Source organism: Talpa europaea (assembly GCF_964194135.1).
Source record: "Talpa europaea genome assembly, chromosome: 3".
NCBI lineage: Eukaryota > Metazoa > Chordata > Mammalia > Eulipotyphla > Talpidae > Talpa > Talpa europaea.
Genome location: NC_140069.1, coordinates 10,745,018 through 10,751,088, shown reverse-complemented (window position 1 = coordinate 10,751,088; position 6,071 = coordinate 10,745,018).

Sequence of the window (6,071 nt, the reverse complement as noted above, 5' to 3'; positions counted from 1 at the left end):
TTAGTTTAGGGATTCAGAGAAGGTCTCTTGGGGGACATGACTTTTCATCTAAACCCTGAAGGATGAGTGGGAATTGGTGGGAAAAAGAAATGAGGCAAGTGGTGAGGAAGAAGCTTCTAGAAGAGATTCAGTCTGTGCAAAGGTCCTAGGGCAGAAAATACCTGTGCAGAAAGTACCTACCACCTCTGTTAGGGGAGCAAGTGTGACTGGAAGGTGGTGAGGGTATGAAGTTAGAATAGGCAGGTGTGGGGCCCCGAAGACTTGGCGGGATTGGAATTCTATTATATTTACCAAAGATGGTTCACATTTTGGTAAAAGCTCTGCGAAGCAGCCTTTGCCCACTCCACTGAGCCATCCCTTTTCTCTCTCTCTGGCTTCACTCAAGCTTTGGGTCCCTTCAGTCCTGATGGCCTCGACCTCTGTTTTCTGGGCCCACAGAGGGAGCACTAACTCCCTCAGTCTCCCCCTGCTGGCATCTGACCTGGAACCCAGGCCATCTCGTGTAGCCCCCAGGGCCACTCCCGCACGCGTCCTGCCATGTCCTGCCTCCTGAGGGCAGGCTGCAGAGAGACGAGAGCATCTGTAAGCCCCTAATCCTCCACTGCTTCCTCAGCTCACTTCCATCCTCTCTGCCCTCCAGGATGCCTCACCCCACAGATCTGCAGCTTCCAAGCACCTGTTTCTCAACCTGGTTTCTCAGCCTGCCAGGCAACCTCCTCCACTTCCCAGGTCCTCTCTCCCAGGCCCACTAAAGCTATTTCAAGTTTCTCCCACACAGGCTTCAGCATCGCCTCTGCCTCGTGCCTGCTCTTGCACCGGCTGAGGCCTCCACCCCGCCCCAGCACATGGAGCCCCCTGCGTGCAGAAGAGCCTCAGCTTTCTTTTCCCTCTACCCCAGACAAGGTGGCGCTCAGCCCTCCTGCCTCCGGAAAAGGACACCTCATTTTCTCAAGACAAACTCCGCCCGCCCCCCACCAACTGCCCCCTGACGGCCCGTGTTCCGCACTTACTCACACTTATTCACGCGCAGGGAGAACAACAACCACTGAGTGTTTCCTGAGAAAAGAGGCAAAGGGCTGCTCTGAGTCACCCTCCGGGCAGTTCCAGAAAAGACTCAGCCTCTCTCGCTGCCCCTCCCGGGAAGTGTGTTCAGACCCCACATCCTGACTCTCCGGGGAGGAGAGGCAATAGGGAGCGGGGGCAACAGGGGCCTTAAGCCCAGACATCGCAGTCGAGGAAGCTGTCACTGTCCAGCTGTGTGACTGGCCCGTCAGCCCAACCTCTCTGAGACTCCTCAGGAGGGAGAGGGTGAGCCTGACTCACAGGGCTTCGGGCGTCTCCGTGCCCTCCGGGGGCTGCCACCTCAGTGGGCCGTGGCCAGAAGGCCATGCGGTGACCTCAGCATCAATGACCATGAGGAGGGCACTTGGGACTGTGCTGGGAATGTTCTCAGGGCCTCCCCCCAAGCCTGGCTGCTGCCCAAGGTCAGGAGACACAGCGGGAACAACTTCTGGTCCAGGGTGAGTGACTTACACCTGTGGGCACCGCCTTGGCCAGGTCAGAAGCTCCTCGGCTCAGATGGCCTCCGCGCACCAGTCAGAAGCCCCAGCTCTCTTTTCCCTCTACCCCAGAAGAGGTGGCGCTCAGCCCCCTGCCTCCAGAAAAGGACACCTCATTTTCTCAAGACAACCCCCCCACTCTGTGCCCTCTGCCCAGTCCTGGACAGAAAGAGGCTCTTCCCAGGGAACCTCCAAAGATATGGTGGGGGGTAGCCCCTCCACCACCCACCCAGGGGTCTGCAGTCTCCTCCAATGCCCTCTGCAGCACCCACCAACCGCTGCCCCTGCTGGTGGCCCTTGCTGTTCTGGGGACACCCTCTCTGGGGCGATCACAGTTGAACCTCCCATTCCAGGGCGAATTTGGGATGAAGATGGGAGACAGCTAGCCTCGTTCAGAGTCCCTGCTCCGGAGAACAGGCTCAGGGCGCTGAGGAGGGAGGAGAAGTTGGCAAGAAAGAAGGTGGGCAAGGAACTTTTTTTGAGCGGTTCAGTCTAGCTGAATACTTATTACCTCTCTCTCTCATTTTGTCCTTTGGGCATCTTTGCAACAAGCCCATTTTACAGAAGAGGAAACTGAGGCTTAGAATGAAGGATTTGCTCAGTGGCTGAACTGGAGCCGACCCCGGGCTCTTCCTGGTCTAATGTGGATGGCAGAATTGAGCTTTAGTTTAAATCTCAATGACATGACAGAAAATGTCTTTATTACCACGCAGCATTTATCCATGAGCAACTTATACCACTGTTTTATCTATGTTTTAGTCTGTATGTATTCTTTTTTTTTTTTAAAGATTTATTTATTTATTTATACAAGCACTGGGTACAGTCAGAAGCGCGGGAGGGTGAGAGAATTCACCAGAGCCAGAGCGGGGAGCAGAGCAGGCAGAAGGACCGAAGTACACTGCTGAGGGGAGCAGCGGGCGGCAGGAGAGGTCTGCGCGCCATGGGGGACCCTCCTCCGGTGGCCGGGGAGCAGCCGGGGATCGAACCGGCACTGCAGAGGCTGCGGGCAGCTTCGCAACCCAGCGCTCAACCGCTGCGCCACTGGGGAGGCCCTGTATGTATTCTTAATATGTCTATGTTTTTCAATTTATATCAGAGCTATTACACGCACACATTACTTTGCACTGCAGCTTTTTCCCCCTACATGATGTGAGGGGGAAATTACTCCAGTTGGTATATGAGGACTTAGCTAATTTATTTTAGCTTCCATAAATGCTCCCATCCTATAAGCAGAGTCTTTATCCACCCCTGACGGAGCCACAATTATTTCCACACTCACTTTTGAAAAAGGATGTTTAAGACAGGGTTGCAGTGGAAATCCCATGCACGCTTTTGCTGGTTCTAGGGAGAATTTCTCCAGGATCTTGCCATGCACTGGAGAAGAGGCAGCAAAGCCCTTCCCCCCTCCAGCCCCATCCGGAAGTGGGCACACAACAAGTTGTTGCTATTTGGATGTTTGCTTGTTGAACAATTGAACTCAGTACATTCAGGACCACCGGACAGCACAGGCAGGAAAAGCCTGGCTAACGCCTGCTCAGTGTCGGCCTCCCTTCCCTCAACAACAGAACATCCCGCCGCCCCAAGGGATGGGGGCTGGTGGCTTAGGTCAAGTACAGCAAGGCTGTTCCTGCTCTCTTTTCCTGTTCCGCTAGACTGGGAGGAGCTGCTGGGAGGGGCCGGTTCTGGCTGATGAGATGGAAGGATGTGTGGTGGGGACTTTTGTGGGATGCTCTGCTCTCCTGAGAGCCAAGGAGCTCTGACAGACCATCTGCAAAGATGGCCAGTGTGGCCCCATCCCCAGACACACAATCCCCTGCAGTGTGACTTTGCTGCGCTTCCAACAAGATTTCCCGCTCCTGTGACTGGCCTTGTAACTTGCTTTGACCAGCAAAATGTGAAAAAGTGACACTGGGCATTCCAAGCCTTTGACTTCCCAAGAACTTTGACTCTTGCTGCTCGGAAAGCCTCGGCCATCCTCCTGGGGCAGGAGCAGACAAACTTCTCTTGTAAAGGGCCGGATAGGAAATATTTTTGACTGTGGGTCATACTGTCTGTCACTACTCTGCAGTTGTAGCATGAAAGCAGACACAGAGCCACGGGAAGAAACGGAGTGACTTTGTTCCAATACAACTGGATTTACACCCCGAGTCAGCCCGCCATATTGGTTAACCTCTTCTTGGAGAACGAGACAGCAGTGGAGGGAGATAGTTTCCTGGGATCACTGTAGTAAGTGACTACACACTTAGTGGCTTAAAGCAACACACATTTACTATCTGACAGTTCTGGAGGTCAGAAGTCCAAAATGGGTCTTAATGGGGTAAAATCAAAGTATTGGGAGGATTGCAAGATTTATGGAAATTTTTGGGAAGGATCCATTCCTTGATTTTCCAGCTTGTAGAGGTCACCCATACCCCTTGGGCAGTGTTTCCCTTCCAGAAATGGGGTTCTCTGACCTCTGGTTGTATCATCACATCTCCAACAGCCAGCATCAAACACCAGATATATGAGTGAGGCTCTTTTAGACACCAAAGTGCCCAATAAGCCATCAATAGGCCTGCTGTCTCCTGTGTGAGCCCAGTAGACTAGTGGAAGAATTGACAGCCGATCTCAGCTCAAACTGAGAGTTAATAAATCATGAGTTAATAATAATCATGAGTTAATAATAAAAATCATGAGTTAATAAATAATTGTTGTTTTGTAGTAGTATTTTATGCAACACTGAATGACTGCTATGGGAACAGGTACCTATAGTACCACTATTTTGTATCCCTCTCCTTTTTCTGCCTGGTTAGTGGATGTGATATGGGAGCTGCAGCAGCCGTTTTGTAACCTTGAGGGAAAGACATAATCAAGGTTTGAATGACTTTGACATCACTATGCTGCCAAAAATTGCATTTCTTGTGTAATTTTGAATTTCGTTGTGTATGAAAAGATAAACCCCTATATGTTATACTATTAGAATTCCAGTTAGTTGCACACTGAAGAATTTCAGACTCATGTGTAGCAAGTTTCCAGGCTTCTGAGGCAGCTGGGATGGTCAAGAATTAAGATGACATTTGATGAAGGAAATTTGAGACCTGGATCCTGTTGTGTTCTGTTTCCTCTTCTGAACTTTGTCATGCCATCAGGGCAAACATTCAGAGAACAAATTTCTGGCTGAAAGAGCTTGGAAAGGAGCTGAGTGAGGAATACCTGGAAAGGCACTTGGTTCCAACCTCACTGATAGGACTTGGAGCTTTGGTCCCTTTTCCATGTCTTCTGTGAAGGGGAGTGACACATGGCAGTCAGCAAGCTCTGAAACTGGTTTGGATTTACATTTTTGCCTTTTCTCTACTAAAGCCTGGGAAATTTCCACCATGAAGAAGTTCTCCCAAGGGAATTGTTGCTAAAATCCAGGGGTAGCTGTAAGGAGGTAGCACTAGATTTAGAGGGAAGAATTGAAAGGGCACATAGGTGAAGGCCAGCAGGTTGTTACAGATGGAAACACCCCAAAGCAGGCAAAGGGATGAGCTTGAGGTCCCCTTCTTCTGCTTCATCCTCTTTTCTAGAATGTTCCAAAATTCAATCTGTGGAGAGTTCCTTGTATTCCTTACACACACACACACACACACACACACACACACATTGGGAATATGCTATCAGCTTTAATTTTGAAATCTCCAAAAGCTCATTCTTCTCTGTTTGGTAGTTAATAATAATGCCTAATATTTATTGACTGTTTACCATAACCCAGGCCCGTACCAAGAGCCATATTTACATTAACTAAGAAAATCCTCACAGCAAGCATAGGGATATTTTTTTAAGTGCTCACATAATGAACAATAAAAAGTTAAGTGACTTGTCCAAGCTCACATAAGTTGTAAGAAGTTCAGCCAGGGTTAAAATCAAGCCATCTGACTCCAGAGTTCAAATTCTTAACCACAACCTGATCTTACATCAGAGTGATATCAAAGCTATTCAAATCTTGATTCCGTTGATCTTTCCCTCATGGTTGCAAAATGGCTGCTGCAGCTCCAATATCACATCCATTAGCCAGGCAGAAAAAGGAGAGAAAAAGGATACAAAATAGTGGTATTACAGGTCCTTGTTCTCATATCAGGAAATAAGTCTCAGAGAGGCTAAGTGTTGTACCCGATGCTACAGAGCCAGGATTTTGCTTCTGCTCCAGGCTAGCCACAGGTTCTTACTCTTTTCTTCCCATCTCTGCTTGCCTTGGAAACCTCCTGACAGCATCACCCATTGCTCCCAGCGCTCACACCTCCATATGTGCACAAGCTTCCCTCACCCTCCGCCCATGTCCTATCCCCCTCTTCTCCTCTCCCCTCCTCCCTCCCTCCATTTCCTCCGGTAACCAGCATGCTTTTCACAGAGTCTAAGAATTATCTTTGCTGTGCTTTGTCAGTTTGTCTTTGGCTATTTATAGTCCACAAATGAGTGAAACCATTTGGTAAATATCTTTCACTTTCTGGCTTATTCCACTGAGCATCATCACCTCAAGATCCAGCCATTTTG